We start from the raw sequence: 24,920 nt of genomic DNA, 5'->3' as shown, positions 1-24,920 counted from the left end.
TTCTCATAATTGGCTCCTAATGTTGGTATTTCTATAAAGTAGAAATAGAAAGTCCTGTCCCAATAAACAGAGAGGATTAAGTCCCTAGGGACACTCAACTGCAATCATATGAAAGACTTGAGAGAACTGTCCAGTTCAGACAGTTAAAACTACAGAAAAAATTTTGAATAATGGAATTACTATGTGATTCTGAAAAGTGTTTATAAGCATTGGTGCTGCCTGGAAAAACTGAATCCTAACTGTAGGATGCTGACTGAAATTGCTTGGGAATTATATTGTGACTTATGGAGAACTACCCCCATGGGAATTATAATAAAACAGCGTTGTTCAGGAAATGATTCCATTTCTAGCTTAACAAATGGCCCAAAATAAACAAAATATATTTCAAACATATATACCACCATATTAAAGGTGATGTCTCAGAGGAATGAAAATATAATAGATATTTTATTGATATATATATATATTTAAATCTATTATAAAAAGATGACATTGAAGCTAACCAATTTAAAAAAAATTAGTTTCCTTTCCATTTTGTCTCATTATTTCATTCATGCTTCTTATATTTATTAAAGTTATAAGTAAAATTAACACTTTGAAACTGATCATTTTGAATTGGATTTTCCTACTAGAACTTCAAAATCACTATTTACTTAGAACTATACGTTTAAAATTTATTTAAATTAAAGCACAATTCTGAGGAACAACTTGAATCTACTACTTTATCATAAATGTAATTTACATATAGATTCCATATTCTTCTCTGCATTAACAATATAATCTAAAATCTATTACAATGTTTGAAAGCTTATTTGTTCAAGTGCACTTTCTATTATTACCCTACAATGCCATTCAGAGGACCAATACAGGGTGCAACATAAAATTTCATTATTGATTAGAATACATGTTTAAAGGTCAGCTGTAGCAAAGCATTTTAAAACCTGATTAGATTATGCTTGTTAAAGTTTTTGCACACCTTTGAATTTCAAGATAATTATATTTAAACAATATATTGGCAGGAAAAATTATGGCTATGTTGCAAACTGTGACATTATTAGGTCAAATAAAGCATTTATAAGCTTATGACATGTAAAGGTTCTCATGATTTCAAAGAAAACAAAAATTTAGATTTACATTAGTTTTAAGTTAATTAGGTAATTTTACATATTCTATTTCCTTTAGTAGGAAAGCTATATATTGTATATATTTATCTTATATATTTAAGACATGTATTCTATATATCTTCACATGATCATCAACTTTCAGATATTACATTTTTAAATCCTCAAAATTGTTTGAATTTTTGTCCCTTGTACACAGCTTCACATATGTTCACTTTATCATCTCTATTTTCCAAAACAAGAACAAGTTCTTAATTATATTATCTAATAATTTCCTGGCTTTTTAAAAACTACTGAAATTATTCTCCTATAGATGGCTTTTGCTAGGTACTTGGGCTTCAGTCATTTTTAAAATATGAATTTGTGAAATAATGTCTTCCAAAATAATGTTTTATTAGATTTCACCTGACATGTAGACTACTTGAATTTATAAATGCAAATGGTATTTATGACACCATATTCCAATAATGCATTTTAAAACGTTTTTAGTACATAATATAGAATTGAATAGAAAAAATATTCTTACAAATGATCATTACTATATTCAATGAATCTTGAGTAGTTCTATATAACTTAAATTCTGATTCAAAAAACTTAATCATGTATTTACTTTACTGATAAGTAGTTATCCTAAGCATCCTATCACTCTTTGATAATACTGAACAATTAGATGATTAACTATTTCCTTTTTTTTTTTTTAGTTTATTATCTGCCTATTAGGGCCCTATACTGAATTACAAATATTTGCATAAAAATTTACCTTGATATTAATCATTGTATCAGTATTATTTATAAGAGTATACAATTATTTTTACTAAACCATTTTACATACGATTAAAACTCATTGAAATTTGTGACATAAGATGTCCTTTTAATTACTTCTCAGACTATATACAGCATTTTCATAAGATGTGGCAAAAGTATAAGTTGAGAAATAACTTCAATATTTTTCAAAATTCAAACTATTTTAAGAAAGAAAGAAACCCAGAGTACATTGAATGAACTGGTTAAATTAAGCTTTTCATGTATTAAATCATCTCTACCGTCTGTGAAAAAAATGGGATTAATATAATCCTAGGATATAGATGTCCATAATAAAATAATCAAATGTATCATATTCAGAAAGATCAGTAGATCCTCCCTTTCAGAACATGCTTACGTATGTATAGCAAGGAAGACAATGGTTTACATCACTCAGTGATCCTCCTTTATCATGTTCAATTATCAGTTCCTTCTGGAAATGAAAAATGGATCTAGGGTGCTTCTCAAATTTGTTGAAACCTTGTATAGTTATTGCTATTTGATAATTTTTTTATTGTTAAGTCTATGAGATAAAGACCAAAAATGTCTCCTTTCCAAAGGAGTGATTTCTAGACCCAGTTTATAATAGTCTCCTAACTCAAATGACAAATCCTCTTTAAAAGTTCACTGCAATTTTCATTGAAATGGGTTTCCCATTATTTTCTTTTAGACATTCTGCATTTATACATAGTGGGATGCTAAAATATTGCTAACGCAGTGAACATTAGTCACAGAAAAAGAGAGTCAATAGACTTATTAATAGAATATTACTATGACTTTAAATATAAATTTTTCATTTCCATTTTTTGACAGGTTATCTAATCATGATTACACAAGGTAACGTTATCAGGAATATCAATCAAATGACATATCTTTAGACCACAGATAAAATTCCATGCCATTTTTAGGCTGCAATGTCACCATGACAAGTATATGTTTTTGCAAATACAAAAATAAAATCACTGTAATTTAATGAATTAGGTAATTTTTCAAAAAATGTAGAAAATAATATCCATGAAACATTACACAAATAGATATTGAATGTTTATAGACTGATATTGCAATAATAATTTATTTTATTTCACTATATATAGTTGAATTATATTTACCATCTTTTTCACTTGCTTAACAGTGAAGAGTTATCAAATTTTGGAGTCCCTTATCTTATAGTAATAGGCTAGCACTGTGTGTGGGAATTTACTCTTTTTTTTTTTTTTAAGATTTTATTTATTCATGAGAGACAGAGAGAGAGGGGCAGAGACACAGGCAGAGGGAGAAGCAGGCTCCTTGCAAGAAGCCTGATGTGGGACTCGATCCCTGGACCTGGGATCATGCTCTGAGTCAAAGGCAGATCCTCAACCACTGAGCCCCCCAGGTGTCCTAGGAATTTATTTTTTAAAAATACCAAAAAATATCTATTTGGATTCAGATACTCATAACAAATCTACCAAGAAAAGTAGATTTTCTAATAAAGCCACATACAAGATAAATATTCTTAATATAAAGGTTATGTAACATTGTGGTTTGTGTTGGTCTCAGCCTATAGAGAGCTAGAAATGCGTGGGACGCTCATCTGGATCCAACTATTACTAGTGCTGACCCCTCCTACAGCATTTCTGCAACCAGAACCAATGTTGTGGCTGAACCAGCCCTTTATTAGGACTGTAAGATGTGCCTCAGCAACAACCATGAGGGGACTTTGCAAAGATAAGGTTTACTACTTACAAGTCCCTGAGGTTACACTGCACACACAAGGTCACAGGTAGAGATAGCGAGAATGTAGAACTGGGGTTCCGTTTTTATTGGGGTCAAGGGCAGAGTGCCTAGGATTTTTCAGGTTCACTTTTTATTGATAAATTTAAAACCTAAGGACAGGATTGAAGCACAGAAAGGGAAAAGCAAGCAGTCAGATGGTCAAACAGAGCTTTCTAAAAAGAGGAACTTGATGAGTAGGGTGGCCTGGCTCTATATCTAGCTGTGTATCTGGCAATGTGTTTATCCAAGATGGATATTTTTCAAGTGGAGGCCTTGGCAATCAAAAGGTTAATGTCCAGCCCTCTCATTACAATAAAAAAAAAAAATATCTAATTGTTAAATTATTCTGGAAATTAGTTCAAAACCTTTTTTTCTTTTTTAAATGGAACATAAATTTTGAAGGAAGACAAAAATCATTATCATTTGCAGTTGATATAATAATTTAATTGAAATACTCAAGACAAAAAAAAACTGAAATACTCAAGATAATCAGGTAAAATCTAGGAGAATAATTCATTGATGTTAGTACAATGACTGAAAAAGGACTTATTATTATTATTTTTTTTGATGGTTGTCACTCAGTTGGAAAACAGTACCAGAAAACAAACACAAGAATTTCTCCATATCATAATGGGAAACCAAAAAGAAGCTTCATTTGAAATGAGTTTGGGAGGCCGGAGGGGGGTTGCTCTCACATCCACATCATACATTGATAAATACCACCAATCACATTCCCTCGGAGGAAGAAGCCTACTTTACTCCTCTACCAGGAGAGTTTCTTCTGCTGGAGAGCCTGTCAACAAGCTCAACCAATGATAGCAGAACTCAACCAATGACAACCTGGTACTACCTTCAATTCTCACTTCCTTCCAATGTACTTTTGTTCAAAGCCTCCCCTCTCAGCTTCCTTCTTCTCTCTACAAAGTTCCTCTCCTTTTATCTCTCCACTTGCCAATATTTTAACAAAGCTTGCATGTCCCAAATTGCAAGTCCTCTGCTATGCAACAGTAAACTCATTTTCCCAGTAAAATAACTGGTGGTTTTATTTTTAAGGTCAACACATATAACTAAATAAATGAGAAAGTTTAGTGCGATAAAGGTACAAAAAATTAAACAAAATATCTTATTGTGAGTATATTTATCTCCTGCTGCTATATTTATATAAGCATTTGTTTCTTTGTCTTGATTTAAACAAGATATGGAGTTATCCAAGTATGTTACTTATATACATTTCATATATATAGTATATTTTATATACATTATATAAATACTTAATATAGTGATATATGTTTAGTGTCCCAAAACCTACGCACATACCCCAAATCCACAGATGACTATGGCTAGAAGACCCATACAGATAGATGCTAATTCTTTTTATTTTTCAGAAAATATAGGGGTCATATTAGGTGGACTATACATGCTTATCATATGAATAAATTAAATAGAATAAATAAATAAATAAATAAATAAATAAATAAATAAATAATTAATTAAATATTGGTCTGAGATCATCAAAACTATCGGCAGTTTTTATTTTACTTTCCAAACATGTAGGCATGGGTAGTTGAAAAAAGGAAAATATGTCCCTCTAAGCAGTTTTAGGTGTAAGGTGCAGCACGCTAGAGTGTTTACCTGACTTCCAGTGAAGACCTGGGTTCAAACAAATGTTTTGCACCTGCAGAGAAGAAAAGACCCAAAATGAAGTCTAAATATCACGGCAAAAGGGATAAGGGCTATGTAGGGCAATCCTGACTCCCGGGCTCTCCTGTGTGCTCCAGAATAGATTAAATGCTTGAAAAGGAAGAATATGTTTTGGCAGCATTGCTAGATCTATATCCCTAGGGCAAAATTGAAGACATAGTTGCATTCAATACAGACATAGATCTCCAGAAAGATATTTTCATAAGCAAGCATTGCAGGCATTCAGCTTGCGTGCCAAGAATCTCTCAGGAAACAGAGTGCAGGCCTGGAATGCACACGCTGGCATACAGAGGAGACTTGAAACAGTAAGTGCTTCAGTGACACCCATAGCAGCAGGAGATGGCAACAATGGTAGTATCAGCAGCAAAAAAAAAAGGCTATTTTTCCATTTATAAATGCAATTGAACATATGGCTAGCTTAATTAGGACTTTTCTCATTAACTCAGAATAGGCAGCCTCTACTGAAGCACCCTCGAAAGAGAATCTACATGAATAACGATCTATAGGTTTGCAAAAAGACCATTTAATAAGTTGGAAACCAAGAAGTCAGCTATGAGCATCTGTGCAACATTTGCTTATTTTTACCATATTTAGTCATTCTCTGCTGTGTACCAACAGCCCTCGAGCCACATTCAAAGCTCCCATTGATAAGAATGGTTCATTTAATGCCACCTTCGTAGAGTCTGCCGGTTTAGAAGTTGAAGCACCATTAAAACATGAGAAAATATTAGCAGAGCTGTATGCAAAGAAAGCATGCATTTGTATGTTGTAATTATGCTAAAGTTATAGGAGAAACATGATAAATCAATTCGGAATTCTCCAATAAGGAACTGTAACCCTGACAGACCAGGTTCTCTTTCTTCTCCACAAATAAATAAAACGAAAGTGAAAATGATATTACCATGCGAATCTCTTCCAGTCCAGATGCAAGTCAGGATGAGAGCATAATTCTTCAGAATAGGCCATTGTTTTGTATTTCATTGTGTACCTAACACTTAGGATTTCGAGTGAGGCAAGGATAGGAAGCTGAATAAGGAGCAGGTCCTTACAATTACAATATCCAGGATAATTTTGGACAAAGAAGTAAAGGTGGGTGATATTTCCGTTGAAAACGTAAAGATGCAAATTAAGTAATGAGGACAGGAAGTTAAGGGCCCAGACTTCAGAATTAGAAGAACTGATTTCAAATATCCATGACTCCACTTCACTTTAGACAAATTACTTACCTTCACTTAGCTCATTTCCCAATCAATAAGATGGATGTGTTAACATTACTCTGCCACAGAGGGTGGGTGTGAATGGTAACCATGCTAATGCATTTAAAATATTTAGCAACACATCTACCATAGAGGCAGAGTGTAATAAATATAAGATGTTATGATTAAGAACACATGGATTTTAGTGTTTAAGTTATTTGGTGTAAGGCCCATTGCTTTTTTGCTTTTCATTGATGTCCACGGAGCCATAGATTCAATTGGTTAAGTCAGTTTCCCAATTTCTTCTAAAATTATCAAAATCAGCTAGCATACCTGTTAAAAATCCAAGCTCTCTAGGTCTTTCCTGAGAGATTCCAGTTTAGTAGAAATAGGGAAGAGAATGGAAATCTGCCAAGTTTTGGAATCACAAGCCTTGTGGCTAGAAATGAAACACAGTCCAAGAAACATCTCTTAGTGCCTTATAACAATACAGGTAATAACCTGGAAATGATATATAATTGTAGTCATTTTGTTTCTTCATATTTATTAAAGATTTAAGTAAATTCTAAACACTTGCTCTTCCTGAGACTAAGCAATCCTTCACTTTTTTGAAGGAGAAATCTAAAATGCTCCCAATGTAAATTGAGTGTGGTAAGTTGCATTAATATATAACAGCAAAACTAGCTTTAAGCGAGGGCTTATTATATTATTTGATAATCTTATGAACAGCCTGGAAAATCAAGTTAATGGGATTGACTCTAGCTTGACATTTAGATAAATTTAGACAACTGTCTACGGAGTTATTTAGACATTATGGACAGAAAGCCTTAGAATAATTTTGGTTTATTGTTATTTATATATCATTGTCTTTCATTTCTAAGAAAACAGAGTTTTGATTTAAAAACAAAAACAAAACCCCTGAAAATCTGAGGTTGAAATTAGGAAGTGAAGTTCCTGTATTGATTTAATAAAATTTCTCAATCCTTTGATATTCACCTCTTATTCAATTTTTCTGATCGGTACAGACATCACCTTGACATGCTCGTCTTTTGTTGATCTTGCCTCAGCGGAGCCTAAAATCCCTAATCTTCACTCCTTCAAGTAAATAAAATACAATGATATATTTCAAAAATATTTGTTGACATCCCGAATGAATCAAAACTTTGGGCTTATATAAAGTTCTCAATACACCATAAATAAGTTGCTTTCCATGGTTTCCCTCTATTTTTCTTACTGTCTCCAGATATAGGCCATTATCTTGAAAGAGATCTTCACTTCCAATCTGTGGGCCTATTGCTCCAAAGCAGTAACAACCTAGCATTCTCCCGAGAGGTGATCATTGAAATTCAGATATCTTCAAATACAAAATCTACAATAATGAACCTTCTCCTCAGCTTACCAACGCCTTACTTCTACTTACTAACTTATTTCCAGCTTCTAGTCTGCATACAAACTTTTTATTAGGAAATTTATACCAGATATACCTGTTAACTATCATTTTTAGTTGACATTGTAATTCTTACCACAGTGCTACTTTCTCATTCTCTATTTTTCATTTGGTGTTTGCATGTGTGTGCATGTGCGTGTATATGTATAGTAGATTGTCTCAATAAATTGTGAAGGCCTTAGAGAACAAGCCATTTCGTTATAAATTTTCTGGCATTGTCATCTTAAATATGAGTAATTTATCAAATGTCATTAGGCAAACTCCTCCAAAGTTATGAAGGCAAATTTAACAACAAAGAAACTTTCCTTTTGTATTGCCAACATAGACTGTAAGTATTATTTTTTCCTTCTATATATTTCCTAATCTTTGTGATGGAAGACAACTCTCCATGGGCTTTTCATGTTTCTGTACATCTTGGAGCAGAAGCACTGATTTAAATTTGTTCCAGACTATTTTTTCAAGGAGGTTTGTATAGTGAACCAGACTTGGTGCAGAGATAATATATCCCTCCAGAACAAAGGGCAGGCATGCTTCCTACCATTTTATGAAAGATCTGGGTTCCCTAATCTCCAGGCCTTACTTCTGAAACAGAACTCACGATATGTGCATGTATCCTCTGGCCATCTTTGCATAGATGCATAGAAATCAGTGGTCAGAAGAACAATGAGAAATGATGAGACAGTGGCTATTGCCATTGCTGTGACTAAAAATTGTCTTTTTCTCTGATCCAGGACACTCATTTCTTCTACCAGCGTCTATGAAAATCTGGATACTATCAGGACACCTGGGTAGCTCAGTGGTTGAGCTTCTGCCTTCAGCTCAGGGCGTGATCCAGAGTCTGGCTCCCTACAGGGAACCTGCTTCTTCCTTTCCCTAAGTCTCTGACTTTGTCTCTATTTCTATGTCTCCCATGAATAAATACAATCTTTAAAGAGAGGAAAAACAAGAAAAAGAAAAATCTGAATACTATCTTGTTGGCTTGCAAAGAAGGTAACATCTAAAACACTTCTCAGTCCTTGACAGATATAATTTCTTTTGCCTAAGCTGCCTTTTAGTTATCCTGGCCATATGCTCTGTAATATGCCCTAAAGATCTAAAGTTAATGGGGATCCTGATATTAATGGTGGTATGAAAGGAAGGGAGAATTAAAACTGCCTCAATTATGTTGTTGTAAAATATGTATTTTGATTTCCAAAATCAAAGATTTTAAGTATGGAAAAGTATACTTAACGTGCCAATAGGTCTCTGATTAAATGAGGATATTCCTGCAAATGAATTTTCATCTGTTTGGCTCTGGTCTCCTTCAAATCCACCTGTATCTCCTTTCCATTCTAATCAGATATGATTGCCCTCAGGGGAAAAGCTCTGCTGTCTTTCTACTGAATCATGTTTTTCTGAGTGAACTCTACACAAGCAGCAATTCTAAGTCACACATTAAGCAGCCAAACTGATGAGTGGTTAGGAATTAAGGTTATAAAAAGTTCCAAGATTCTTAATTTAAGTAGTAGGGAGGAAAAGGAGATAGAGAAGATTAAGATTTTTCCAAGCTAGTCAGAGAACTACCCAAATTCAGGACCAAAAGCATCAGCAGTGTTTATGGCTCAAAAATAAGAATTAGTTGAAGAAAGAGGAGAGGTTAGGGAGATGAGAGAGACATGTCAGAGCATTACAAGAACTGTCTTCCTTTCATTTTATTTATTTATTCTTCAACAACCTCCAAAAACTCCTTATGTATATATTTTCTAAATATAACCTGTGCTTTTTTTTTTTTTTTTCTATCTTTGAGAAAACACTCCCTCCCACCACCTGCTGATGCACTGGCCTCCTTAACCTCTGATTAAAGCAAATGTTCTGTGAACTATGATTTTTTTTTTTAGGTTGCTTAAATATAGCATCACATGGGGTGCCTGGGTGGCTCAGTTGCTCAAGCACCTGCTTTCAGCTCAGGTCATGATCCCAGGGTCCTGGGATCAAGCCACACATCTGGTTTCCTGCTCACGGGGAGTCTCCTTCTCCCTCTCCCTCTGCTCCCCCTCGCTCTGCTCCTCTCTCTCTCTCTCAAATAAATAAAATGTAAAAAAAAATACAGCATCACTTAATAAGAATTATTCATAACTCATCTTTTCCACCTCTGAAAACAGTATTTTCATTTCCCATTGATATATTCTTACTTTCCTTTGCATATAGATTCTGCTTGATACCATTCCCTTGGGTTTATAAAGAGGGATGCTAAATTATCCTTTCTTTCTGACTTGTTACTTGCCTCAGAGGGATGTTGACAATGATTCCTAATTCTTTGAACCCTTTCCCAGTGTACCCTGCTAAATACTGATGAGACCATGCTGTCTTCAGGAGACTATTTCCCTGCGGCCTCACTTCTGATACTCTTAATCTCTGAATTATGGTGCCATGTAAAAAAAAAAAAATGTTATGGTATTGGTATTATTTCTTTGTATTCATTTTTGTCCTCTTGATTATTTTTTATATTATCACTAGAAACAATTTCCATGCAACAATTTCCATTCTTTCCATGCAAAGAGATACATGGAGTAGTGTCATTTTAACTTTACACCACCAGACAGTATTTTCAAAGCTAGAGTCAACAGAATTGATGCCAAGAAGAATTAACACTTAACTCAACATTATCCTCCATGGGAGGAAAGCCAAGAGACTGATGTGGTTTGCCAAAACTCTGTAACCTTTTAATGTGAGCACTGTCTTTCAGTGTTGTTATTTTTGCAGGGAAGAATAATCACAAACTCAAGTTTTATGAAAACTGTTTGCCTATTGTGCGATGAGGAATTAAAAGAAAAAAAGAACAATATTGTAGTCTTATACTGAATATTGCCTTTCCACATTATTTAAAAACAGTTTTCCAAGTATTATACTTTTTTCAATACATTTAGTAATAAATTGGGCACATAAATAGATTTGTTAGGTTAAGATGTATCATAAAAGGTGAAACCAGTGTTGTGCTGGACCCAGCTTAAACTGGTTTGTGAGTGCCAATTCTTCACATCTCTCCCAATTTCAAGATCCATGACAATATTTGGTAGATTAAAATTGGCCATTCTGGGAGTATTGCTAACACAGAAATTGACAAATGCTATATTAGGGGTTTATAAATTTGTTTTTTTTTCTAAAGAGCTGGTTTACTGCAACACAGATTTTTGCAACCAAATATATAAACACAAAACCACAGGTTATAATTAAGCCTTAGATATTATATTTTCTGTTCAAAATGCTCACCTTTTACATAAGTTTAAGGAAGTATACACAGAGGTATCAAATTGCGAGTTTGACACAGATATCAATTAGTGCTTAATACTTCTTATTCTAACAATTCCTACTCAGATCATTACTAAGTGAAAGAAAAACATGTAATAAAACATGTATTAGAGTTGACATATGGGTATGCAGAGTTTCTATCCTCTACATACACTAGAAATCTAACAAAAACAAGAGACTTGAAGACTATTCTACTATTATCTTTTTCCATTTTTATTCTTTTAAAAGTGATCATACCTTATAATGTTTTTTAATTTTAAAATATGGTATGTATTTTTAAAGAAAGATTTTCAAGTATGTAAATTACTTAATCACAACTTATTAAAATACTACATAATTTTGGTTAACATTCTGTGTCTCAAAGTTTTAACCCATGCCTTTATAGGCATGGCATTAGATTTTATAATCTAATGGTTTATTTAGTCCATGTTATAAAATCCATATGATAAAACAGGGTTCCATGTTCTTTCCTCCATGGCATGTTTACAAGTTTATAACTATGTATTTGTGATATTCTTAATCAATATTTTTCTCTCACAGAGTAGGAGCTAATTTTGTTTTACTTACTATTATATTTCAAGGAGTGACACAGTCCTGACGAACAATAAATAATTTTTGAAAGAATAAATAAATGGACAGAAAAATTAAAAAATATCTTTAATATAGGTATTTTTTCAATTCTTTCTCTAGAATAATTTTCTCTTAATAGAGCAATTTGATAATCACCAAGGTATCTTTTACTTTACAATCTATATACTTGTAATATTTTTCTTGACTCTACTTGGAGTGCTAACCCTCTCTAGATTACTTGGTGAATGCTTGCATTTTTCATTATTAGTTCTTTGATACACTCCTTGTTAAAGTGGGCCAAAGCAAAATTCATTCTTCTCAGATTTGTTTAGTTAGATCTTATAGTAAAACATTAAAAATAATAAGTAAGGTTAAGTTAAGATAAAGGTATTCAGTAACACAAAAATGGAATTGTGTATATTGATTGGAGGATATATTACCTTTTGCATGTGTTTTTGCCTATTTTAATTAACTTAAAAAGTGGAATGAGTTAACATCTCCTATTTTCTGGTTTTGTGTGTGTGTGTGTGTGTGTGTGTGTGTTTTGCAGTGTGTTAGCTACTTTAATTATTGCTGATCACTGACCTGAAGCAAAGAAGCAATTTTCTTGTAAAAGTACTAATTAGCAACTAAGTGCTTGGTATTTGGGGCATAGAAAGCAAGGAAGAAGGGCAAGAGTTAAGAAGCTAATAATGAGTGCTTAAATTTGTAGCATTCCTACTTTCAGAAACCAGATATCATTTTTCAATGTGAGTTTCATGAACAATCTTTATTTACTTTAAATATTCTACCCAAAAGTAGCATTACAGTGTATAGCTACCCTGAGTCAGTTTTGTAAATGTGTCACGTTGTCAAAAACAATGTAGGATAAATATGACATTTAAATTTCACTCCATTATTAGTTATTCGGTGCTATTGTTAAAGAGAAAAAAATGGCAGGGAAATTAGAGATTTATGCTTGTAGAAGCTCTCAAAGTATTTTAGTCTAACACTATAATATTTCATCATTTTATCAGACTTTGTTATTGTATTATCTAACCATTATGAACATACAGTCTGAAAAAAACATTAAATTTTTCATTGAATGCATACTAATTCAGAATACACAAAAGGAGATAAAGTTTAGCATGTAATTAGATATTATAACAAACAATAAACAATTCATTTAAAATTAAAAGATACTTTGGCAGCCATCTAATCCTAACCGAAATAAAATAATTATAACTAAAATTATATTTAAAATATAAATATAAATTTATTACTATGTTCTATGATTATTATTTACTATTATTTTTTAAACGTTATTCTATCTTATATACTGTTTCACCTGATTTTCTACAAATGTGTTTTCATTTCAAACTTGCTCTGGTTAGCTCTTTAGTCTTATAACAACAACAAAAATTACTTAGCTCTTAAGAGATGTCATGTTTGTGTTATTAAAGTCTAATCAGCCAAGAACACAGGCTTAGGGCTCTAGTGTGACAGCATCAGACTTTTTGATATGATGCAATGAAGAAAGGTGCTTCACAGAAACTGAGGGATGCTGCTTCACAAGAGTTGCAGGGAAATGTCTTTTGCAAGGTCCGGGTTTGTGCTGATGGATAACAGGGAGAATTTAAGGGAAACAGACTGAATTCTGTTTCAAAGGTGGATGTAAAGAGAGTAATAACCAAAGACAGGGTGATGTCGTGAGGTGTGGGCAGCGTAGCAATTGGGTAACTATAGTAATGAATAAAAAAGCAGAGTAGTTCTGGGGCATCATTGGTAGGAAAGAAACTATAACTCAAAAAGGGGGCTCAGGGGTGCCTGGGTGGCTCAGTTGGTTAAGGGTCTAACTTCGGCTCAGGTCATAATCCTGGGGTCCTGGGAGAGAGCCCCGTGTTGGACTCCCTGCTCAATGGGGAGCCTGCTTCTCTCTCTCCCTCTACTTTTCCCCATGCTTATGTTCTCTCTGTGTGTCAAATAAATAAATAAAAGCTTAAAAAGGGGGGAATGCGGTTCATCTGGCATGTTACAACTGCTATATGACCTTAGAAGAAACAAGATTTCCTTTTAACTTTGCTTCTGGCTTTCTTTATCTACACCCCTCCCACCACCAAACTGATTTTAAAAATAGGGTTACTCTGTTTCTTCTTCACTCCAAGCTGATTTTCATTCTTTTTGTACTTAAAAGTGTTATATTCTTTTATCACCATAAATGAGTGATAGTCTTAGTCTGTTTAGTCTGCTATAACAACAACAAACAACTATAAACTGAGTAGCTTATAAAGAACAGAAATTTATTTTTCACAGCTCTGAACATTGAGAAGTTCAAGATCTAGGTGCCAACAGATTTGGTGTGTGGTGAGAGTTCACTGCCTTGACAGCTGTTTCTCCGCCTTAGAAGGGGCAAGGTTCCTTTCTAAGTTTCCAACCTCATTACCTATTCACCTCTAAAAGGCCCCAACTCCCAATATTCTCCCATTGGGGGTTAGGATTTCAGCATATGAATTTTGCAGGGAGGAGGAGGGTATCAACATTCAGATCATTGCATATTACTATATAAACTTCAATAATTTTAAGCCATGATTTTTTTCCTTTAAAGACAATTTATCCATTATTTTACAGTTTCTGAGGGAGCAGAAGTCAGGGAATGGGTAAGCTGGGCCATCTGCTCAATTTCACAAGTCTGCACTCAAAGTATTGGTCAGGATGTGATCTCATTTGAAGACATGACTGGATAACTGAGGAATAATCTGCTTCTGAGCTTATTCAAATTTTTGGGAGAATTGATTTCCTGATGGCTGTGGACTCAGCATTATTTCTGGCTGTAGGTGGAGGCTATAGTCAGATCAAAGATGCCACCTAGGGATCCCTGGGTGGCGCAGCGGTTTGGCGCCTGCCTTTGGCCCAGGGCGCGATCCTGGAGACCCGGGATCGAATCCCACGTCGGGCTCCCGGTGCATGGAGCCTGCTTCTCCCTCTGCCTGTGTCTCTGCCTCTCTCTCTCTCTCTCTCTGTGACTATCATAAATAAATAAAAATTTAAAAAAAAAAAAAAAAAAACAAAAAAAAAACAAAGATGCCACCTAAAATCCTTAAAGGCTGCCTACAGTTTGTTGACATATGGACACCTCCAAAATAGCCACTTAACTTACTTCATTAAGCCTGCAAGGTGAATCTCTAGCTCTTGGCCATGTAATGCAACTTAATCATGATAGCAATATAGCACTGCCTTTGCCATAGTCTGTTAGTTAGAAACAAGAGGCAGGCCCTATTTGCACTCAATGGGAAGGAAATACAGAAAAGCATAAAACCAGTAAGTGAAAATAATTGGAGATTAACCTACAATGACTAATGTCTCCACAGTGACTAATGTCATATTTTATAGTCTGAAACAAAACTCTATATGAACAGTATTAGTACTGCTCAATGACATCCATATTTTTGTTTCATCTACATTCTTTACTCATTTTATATGAAGGTTTTTTTCTATAGACATCAAACACCTGAAGGCAAGGTATTTTAATATATTCAATTTTATTTGAAGTCTATTAAAACTATTGACTTTTCACTTTGTGTCCATATATATATATATATATATATATATATATATATACATATATATAAAGTCCATGGTGCTCTCAGGGAATATTAAGCAGTGCTTCAAGTACATGATTGTAACTTCCATAACCCATTACACTGATCCTGATTTTCTTTTGCCTTCCATCTCATCCATTATCTAAAGAGTGTATTTGTTTTGTAATTTCATGATATTAAAAAAAAATGTTCAGATATACACCTACCCGTCATCCATCTCTCAGCTGAAGTACTATGTTGAAAATATTTGTGTTACTTTGTTGTGGGAAATTTGTTTAAAAGCTATATTGGATTTTAATTTTTAGTCTTAGAAAAGTCCCTAAGGAAATGATAGTGATATTGGCTATTTTCTAGGTAGCTTAAACATGACTGAAAATGCAGACTCACCAAATATAAAAAGATAACCCACTCTTCTGGTCTGCTTAAGAATATCTCTTTGCCTTTGCCTTATTTTTATTTTTCCAACCATTTTATTTTAAAAAATGACTAACTCTTGACAGGTAATTACAACTTTTCAACACCTTTTTAGAAATGCTGTTACAGTTAGAGGTATCCTTTCCTTTCTTCAGCCATACAAAGCATCTCTTTCATTATGTGTCCTGTGTAGAGTCAATACTACAGAAATTAGTCTATAGGTTCAATGAATAGTTGTTCAAAAATGTCCCAGCATAAACAAGTTTTTGTGCATCCACAGTGATACACATATTTTTTAACTAATTCAAAGATCTTGGTTTTGAGGTGCCTGGGTGGCTCAGTAGTTGACTGTCTGCCGTCAGCTCCGATTGTGATCCTAGGGTCCTGAGATTGAGTCCTGCTTCAGGGAGCCTGCTTCTCCCTCTACCTATGACTCTGTCTCTTTCTCTGTTTCTCTCATGAATAAATAACATCTTTTAAAAAAATGAAGGTCTTGGTTTTTACCTGAAAAATGTATTTGAAGTTTAATTGTTTTTCTCTTAAGGAATAGTATTCCGGGATGCCTGGGTAACTCAGTGGTTGAGCGTCTGCCTTTGGCTCAGGGAATAATTCCAGAGTCCTAGAATCGAGTCCCACATTGGGCTTCCTGCATGGAGCCTACTTTTCCCTCTGCCTGTGTCTCTGCCTCTCTCTCTCTCTCTCTCTGTATGTCTCTCATGAATAAATAAATAAAATCTTAAAAAGTAAAAGGAATAGTATTCCAATAATAAATCACAAAATCGAATTAAAAGAAAAGTTGCATTTCTTTGCTGTATATTTTAAAATAATCATTTTATCAAGATGAGCTCATCAGAATTTTAAGAAACTTATTAGCTTTGCATCTCTAACCCTAGTTGTTCAAAGGAATATCTTTAGGAGTGAAGCTGAAGACAGTCTGTGGAGTCTTAACCCACTTCCAGCACCGTTTGAACCAAAGGAGCTCCACTTTTATCTTTCAATCTATGATTATCAATTGATCGATTGATACGGTTTGTGCACATCAGCAATATTTGCAGTAATAAAATGTTGTAAACAATGAAACTCTCAATTTAAAATAATGTTTACTATTAAATGTATACAATGGAATATAATATAGCCATTGTACAGGTCATTTAAAGTATTTTTCCATTAAATAGTCAATTTATAGAGACTTAACAAAAGGTATAATACAATGTAACATGAATTGAAAATACAGGCCAAAATGTTTTTACACTAAGAATCTATTTTTTAACATTATTTATAAAGAAAGATTAAAATTTAACAATAATGTAAACATGAGGTTAAAGAATATATTTACGTGGTAATACACTTGAGGACTAAAAGAACAAGTGATTATTGCTATATTGATCATATCTCTATGAACTCACTCGATGAAATTATTTTCTTTGATTTATTTCAGTAATCTAGAATTTATATAGAGAGAGTCCTTGTAAAATTGAGCTTCTAAACCTTTCACTTCTTTGTGAAATAAAGAAAAGGAGAATAGATGAAAGATGAGAAATTAGAAGGGTGTACTAATCAGAGATCTTCAAAAACAAAATGCATATTGCCAAAGAGCAGTTAGGTGAGATAAAGCCCAAACACTAAAATGCCAATTTATTAATGCAAGATGTGAAATTTTGTCCTAAGAAAATGCAGACTCACCAAATATAAAAAGATAACCCACTCTTCTGGTCTACTTAAGAGTATCTCTTTGCCTTTGCCTTATTTTTATTTTTCCAACCATATTTCACATTGCAAAATATAGAAATGGTAATTTGAGAATGCTCAGTGGGATTCCCTTAGCTTCAGGCTATTGGAGAGGACTCTAGAGTCCTTCCAAGGAATTTCTAGTCCTTAAATCCTCTGAATTACTGACCTATCTAAATTGAAGATTATATATCTACTACATGAGAATTGCTTACAAACTGAGTAAAGCAGTATACTTGAACAATACAGGATTGACAAAAACTCCAAGAAACGGGCACCTGGGTGGCTCAGTGGTTGAGCATCCCAACCCTGGATGCTCCTGGTCGTGACCCCGGGATCCTGGGATCGAATTCCTCATTGAGCTCCCCTCAGGAAGCCTGCTTCTCCCTCTTCCTTTGTCTCTGCCTCTCTCTGTGTGTCTCTCATGAATAAAATAAAATACAATAAAATAATAAAATACAATAAAATAAAATAAAATAATAAAATACTCCTAGAAACAACCCCTGACCTTACATATGCAATCTTCTCATGCCAAGATCCTGTGACCTTTCACCCACTAAATTTTAGAAGAGCTTTTCTTGGTGGACATCCATATATCAATATGAGACCACAAATGAAGGAAAGTTACTTAGAACAAGGTCCTGTAGGAATTGCTTTATAGGATGGAGAGTAGAAACAGTGGTCCTTTTATGCAAAGGACAAAGCTCTCAGCCCTTGTCTACATTTTGAAAATCCTATAGCCAATTGGGTTTGAGTTCCCATTGTATTTTAGTCTCAGTGAATTAAAGTCTTATGAGCCAAATGTAGAAATTGTTAGAAGGGGAAATCAATTGAATGAAAGTGGCCCTGGATCAGGTTGCATAATTGTCTGCTTCTTTCTGTCAGGAGGAAGAGATTTGGGAAAAGAGAAAATTTTTTTCCCTGGAGGTAAAGAAGACAGCACAAGGATCACATTTTCTTGCACAGGGTATGCCCAGTGTTATCTATGTTATGCTCAATATTCCCATCTCCCATGTACACATATCAGTCAAGTCCAATTTTAAATCCTATATATCAAAATAAATGAGGATAAGGCTGTGTGAAACAAGAGAATAGGCCAGAAAGTCTCACAAATTACTTGTAAATTTAGTGGAAAAGCATGTCTAGTTAAAGAAGAGGAAGAAATGGACATAGTTACAGTGCATAGTTTCTACAGACATACTCCAAGCAGGGTTCCTAAGACTAAAGCCAATAGGATACTATATATAATATTTGTCATCTAATTTGGGTGTATTCAGGGAAATGGCTTTAAATTGGCTATATAGCAGTTAAATAAAAATAAACAGTGGAATAGAAGCTAAGCATGTCTTTCCTGGACTACCAGGATATTAGGTATAAAATTGGAAAATTTATCTAGCATATTTTATGCTAAACAAGGCATTGAAATGAGAGAGTGAGCCTCAACAACCTTTGAATTTTTTTTCTAGATCTATCATTCCAAATTGTTCCCCATTGTTTGATCTTTAGATTTGAAATCATTTTTTTCTAATCAACACTGTATACTCCCTGGATTAAGGGAAACATACATATTTGCATATAGAAATACTAGTGTCTATTAGATGTATAATAAATAAATAAATAAAACATACTCTTTGAAAAGTGTGTTATCAGTCTTCCCTCACAGGCAGGGTGCTGTGGACTTCTTTACTCGCTACTCCAATCAGAACATGTCTTGAAAAAAACCAATTGTCTCTTTCCTGTAAGTAGTTAAAAAAATAAAAATAAAGTAAAAAAAAGGAAAGTGGAAAAATAGCTCCCAGAGAAGAGGGCAATGTAGACAACATTCAAATTGATGCTAATTCCTTTAGAATGATCCGTGGAAGTGCTAAGGATTCAGGCTCACTGCCCCTGGTCTAAATGTTCTGAACCTTGCTTCCTCCCTCAGTACTGTACTATCTCTACCGTGTAAACTGAAAATTACAGCTGTAGACACTCTGCTAAACAGTAGGCATTTTTCACAAGACAACCTATTATAGGAAATTATAGCAAAAAGGAAAAAAAAAAAACACTTTCTACAATGCACAGTGCTATTTTACTTATTTTTAATGACAAAAATCAGTGACCATCTTCCTCCAAAGCCTCCCAGACAAGCCACAGCTATAGTTTCTTGGGTGTAATTACATCCCAAGAATTAAACCTCCATATTGATACAAGCTTTTTGTTGTCCTCAAGGGTGGCTTTTGAAGGTAGAAAAGTCTATTCAGAAATTTAAGCAATTAGCATTCAGTTTATGAAAGCTTCAGTCTCAAAACTTGACCTTCACCTCAGGTTTTCAAATGCAGTTTGCAAATCTTAGTAGACTATGCATGAATCCAGTAAATCTTAACAAACTTTGAGTAATTTGTTCTTCTCTACAAGTTCAGAAACTTTTAAGAAAAATTTACATATTTAACATATTTGGTTTATTCTTTAAAATTCAATATTCAGATGTAATCTCCTGAGTACTTAAATGATTCTTATGAATATAAATAAATGAAATTTACAAATACAGTGAACCTAAATGTCTCTTTGATGCTGGAAGGCCCTGCACACATTTAATAAGATTTGAAGATAAAATATAATGTCAATTGCTCACATATGTTAGATTTGAGTAACAAGGTAGTTATTCTAAAAGGCCAAGTTCTCTTAAAAATACAGGAGGATGTCTTTGCACATTTGTTCTCTGCCTTTGGCTTCTTTATTTGTAGCTTCTTATCATGGGCATGTTGGCCTCTCTTTGCTTATTTTTTTATACTTACTAATATCTCTAAAATCACTTTGATTTAAAAAAAAAGCATGTGATTTCTCCACCCTTAATCCTCTTTTATATGACATTCTCTGTAGTTCTTGCTCTGTATTCCTCATAATTCAATCTACATTTTTAAGCTGATTTTTCTCCCTCACCTCTACATTTTAACCTCTGTCTGATTCCTTTTCATATGTTCCTTTGGTCCAATAATCTCATGTTTTCTATTAATAATTTTAATAATATTAAGTAATTATTTTATTTTTAAAAATTCTTTAAAATACAACTTTACAGTTCTTACTTTTTTGGGGTATGATGAGAGAACGGAAGGTGAACTGAGGACAAAGCACAAGCTGACACCCTGCAAACCCCCCCCACACACACACACTCCTGGTGGGATCTGTGTGATGTCCCTCCGGGAGGTTCCCAACTGTCCTAATGTTAATGCCTTGCTAGAGGGAAAAACAACCTTAACTTGAAAGTAGTTTCTTGAAGTATTTTGTTAGTCTTCTACAGCATGTGAAAATCCTTTGAAACCTTCCTTTTCCTTGTCTCCCCCACTCCCAAATGTACAATCAGTCACCCCTACAACCCCAGAGTAACAGTTCTTTCTGCTCAGGGGTCCAGTCCCCATGTTTTAATAAAACTGCCATTTTGCACCAATGACATCTCAAGAATTCTTTCTTGATCTTAGGCTCTGGACCTCACCCCACTGAACCTTAGCTACATTACAAAAGTACATCAGGTATATATTTTTTCTTGTAATTTTGTTGTATGTAAAGCAGTTATTCTACTTATTATCATTTTTCTTTTTATAGTTATATGAGGTTTGACTTCAATCCTTTTCTTTATTTATGTTATATCTAGATGAGGTATATTTTCCTACATGCTTAGGAGGTGTTTCCTTTATTACAGTGGTAGGAATTTTGAGCCAGGATGCTTTTCAAGCCACACAGCTCTAGGGTTCCCACTTCTGTTCTTATTACAGGTGTTAAAATCTTTGGACTTAATTCTTTATGGTATGTCTGTTATTTTTCTTCTCTCAACTTGTGTCCAGAAATTCTTTTTGGTTTTTTTGGCCCTAGATTTCCTATTCAATTAGATCACAGGTTTCATACTGTTGAAAGGATTTATCAGGGGAAAAATATCAGGTGGTAAATTTCCAGTTAATAGGGTCAAAACCATCTCCAAACTGAATTTCAGTGATCTTGCACTCAGCAGTAAATTGGAGACTATAAGCTTACACTACTTTTAACTATTCTCAAACCAGATCATTAAACTTTCTGCAAGTGTTGAAGATCCCTTCATTGGAGGTAGTATCTTTTTTGTGTGTGTTTAATTCTTCAATTCTCAAGGAAATAAGTTCCTTGCCTTATCATTTTCTTTGGCACATTTGCTTTTATGCATCAAATCTTCATGCTTATGATAATTTGACCCATTCTATTTCTGTTTTATAATTCATAGCAGTATAGTGTTTACTAGTTTTGTTGACATTTCCCTTAGGCTGGCTTGCCTTTCTTTCTTTCTTTCTTTCTTTCTTTCTTTCTTTCTTTCTTTCTTTCTTTCTTTCTTTCTTTCTTTCTTTCTTTCTTTCTTTCTTTCTTTCTTTCTTTCTTTCTTTCTTTCTTTCTTTCTTTCTTTCTTTCTTTCTTTCTTTCTTTCTTTCTTTCTTTCTTTCTTTCTTTCTTTCTTTCTTTCTTTCTTTCTTTCTTTCTTTCTTTCTTTCTTTCTTTCTTTCTTTCTTTCTTTCTTCTTTCTTTCTTTCTTTCATTTTTAGTGGAAGGGATTCAAATAATTATATTATAAAAGAAAAGAAAACAAAACAAAACAAAACAAAACACACCATTAGGGAAATCTTACTTTCTTGTTCTTTTGTTGTTTAAATGCTCCTTATCTACTCATTGATAGTTTAGTGTTTGTGATGCATTCTGTATAATTTATTTCATCTTGAAAAGTGCCAACCTTATTATTGCCAAAGAATGATCTTTTTAAAATTATAAAATTTTATTTTTTCTTTTTAAAACTATAAAATAACTTTATACACATTTTTTCATGTGTATCATCCTCTCAAATATCTTGCAAACTCCTTGCTTTTGCCTCACTTTTTTTTTGTCCCAGTGTAACTCTGCTCTGTATGTTCACCTTATTCATTAGTTCACAGCATAGCTCTCCTACTTCATCATTACTTTTTTTTCAAAAATTGCTTTAAAAATAATATATTGTAAACTTCTTGCATTACACAATATTTAATTTTTTTATTGTTGTCTTAGGAGCATTTATTCATTTAACAATACTTAGTACCTCCTATGCATAAGGGATTATTCAGGAAACTGGTGAATATGAGATGTGAAGTGTCTGTAAGAGTCCTTTAGGGTTTGCTATTTAAATGATAAAATTTATTTAGTAAAATTAAGATATAAATGATTTTATGGTGATTTATCCAGGGTAGAGTTAGCTGAAGTAGTGTAAAAGGATTTGTGTAACTGAGTATTAACTGTTAAGAACAAATAATTTGGTTTGGTGTTTAGTGTGTCATTGAGTAAAGGACAGGCAGGGCTGGGTAGAATTAGGTAGGGGGCTAATGGGATCAGGTTTACAAAAATCCCAAAAATGCTGAGGTGTAAGGAAACCAGACCACGCTGCTCTAGGTGTGTGGGTAGGGAGAATGTCTTTTTTATGTCACCTGTGACCAACAAAGAATAACCAGACCCTAAAAACAAGTAAGCCATTAAAGATGTTATTAACAGCCCTTACTCAAACCAAAACATCAAAAGAATGATAAGGCCACAAGCTCCCTGGTCAGTTTAAATTAAAGACTCTCAGTGGGGCCCCATGTTGGCAACCCTATCAGAACCCCTCTCACTCCTGAGAGCTTTTCTGTATCCTTGCTTAATAAATTTCTAAATTCCTTTGCTTTACTCACTCTCCTTTGTCTGCAAGATCCACCTGTGGACTCCATGAGACACAACATAGCTCTCCTGCTTCATCATTACTTTTTTATTTTTCAAAAATCACTTTAAAATAATATATTGTAAACTTCTTGCATTACACAATATTTAAATTTTTTTATTGTTGTCTTAGGAGCATTTATTCATTTAACAATACTTAGTACCTCCTATGCATAAGGGATTATTCAGGAAACTGGTGAAACTGAGATGTGAAGTGTCTGTTCTACATCATTGATAATTATATAAATTTCTTGAATCTGGTATAGATGGGTTTAGAAAATTGACTAATCTATTTAGAGCCAGAACATTCCTTTGAATGTGCTTCCTTGAGTAAAAATCTGGTTTACATTTCTTTATTTTTTTTTTTTTAAAGATTTTACTTATTTATTCATGAGAGACACAGAGAGAGAGAGAGAGAGAGAGAGAGAGAGAGAGAGAGAGACACCGGCAGAGGAAGAAGCAGGCTCCATGCAGGGAGCCTGACATGGGACTCGATCCTGGGACTCAAGAATCACACCCTGGGCTGAAGGCAGCGCTAAACTGCTGAGCTACCCTGGCTGCCCTAAAAATCTGTTTTAGGCCTTATTCTTGCCACTTAGATTTTAAAATGTAAATAGAAAAAAAATGTATATAGAATGTTGTCACTTCTATTTTGAATACACGTAATCAGGAACAAAATAGTTGGTTACATTCGCCCTTGCCATACATGGGTTTACTTGGCAACCTGGGGTATTTCATCAGGTATCAGGCAACTTACCCTTACATTTTTTTCATTCCTTCACTGAAACAAATTCTCTTTGTTACATTTAAACTCACATTTTGAGGTCGCTTGGGTGGCTCAGTCAGTTCAGCATCTAACTCTTATTTTAGCTCAGGTCATGATTTCACCTCAGGGTCCTAGGACTGGAGCCCTGCATGACAGGAGGGGAGGGCAGGGCATGATCCCTTCTCAGTGGAGAGTCTGTTTCTCTCCCTCTCCCTCTGCCCCTCTTCAAGCTTGCACATTGGTGCTCTTTCTCTCTCAAAAAAATAAATTTCTTAAAAAAAAATAAATGAGCAAATAAATTTACTTTTTAAATTTCCATGGTGCCTCTCTTTTCTCATCAGTTAACCATTTTAATCCACTTATAAATGACAAATGCTTCCTGAAAAGAACATGGATAAATTTCCTCCTCTTAAAAATAGGACTTGATACCACTTATTTGGCCTGGCATGATGGACTTATTCATGAAAAAAACAATTACTACTTTTAAATTTGATCACCTTTGTTCTTATCTCAGTGTGTGATATATTTAAAAGAACTGTTTATTTTTGTTTGGATAGCTTTTAATTTCCACATTCAGTTTTGTACATTAATAACTATGGTTATAGAGACTGATAAATGCCATGGAAATCTTTAGATAGCCGGATGGGAGTCCAGTGTTTATTTTTATGTATGTCTTTTGAAAGATACTATTACAAAGACATATGTATAAACATGCTTCAAATAAATATAAGCATTTAGTCCTCCAGTAACAAAAAAATCATGAGATCAATCATCCATACTAATAGAAGAAAATTAAAAATTTGCAAAGAATGAAATTATTTTTATATTTATCATTAGTTACTT

At 33.7% G+C, this 24,920-nt stretch overlaps 1 long non-coding RNA gene across 1 annotated transcript in view; it reads right to left on the bottom strand.

The window, feature by feature from the left end:
• Positions 1 to 20,982, bottom strand: part of LOC144291024 (uncharacterized) — a 43,750-nt gene extending 22,768 nt beyond the window's left edge. Inside the window, exons 1-4 of the long non-coding RNA XR_013358467.1 lie at positions 20,665 to 20,982; positions 19,228 to 19,335; positions 6,908 to 7,013; positions 5,310 to 5,352 (exon numbers count right to left, since the gene is read on the bottom strand). This is a non-coding gene — a long non-coding RNA (uncharacterized LOC144291024). The remainder of the gene's footprint in view (positions 1 to 5,309; positions 5,353 to 6,907; positions 7,014 to 19,227; positions 19,336 to 20,664) is intronic.
• Positions 20,983 to 24,920: the final 3,938 nt, after the last annotated feature.

The sequence above is a fragment of the Canis aureus genome, chromosome 2 (assembly GCF_053574225.1).
Source record: "Canis aureus isolate CA01 chromosome 2, VMU_Caureus_v.1.0, whole genome shotgun sequence".
NCBI classification, from domain to species: domain Eukaryota; kingdom Metazoa; phylum Chordata; class Mammalia; order Carnivora; family Canidae; genus Canis; species Canis aureus.
The sequence above is the reverse complement of the archived record's forward strand: the minus strand, read 5'-3'. Positions and strand labels throughout refer to the sequence as shown.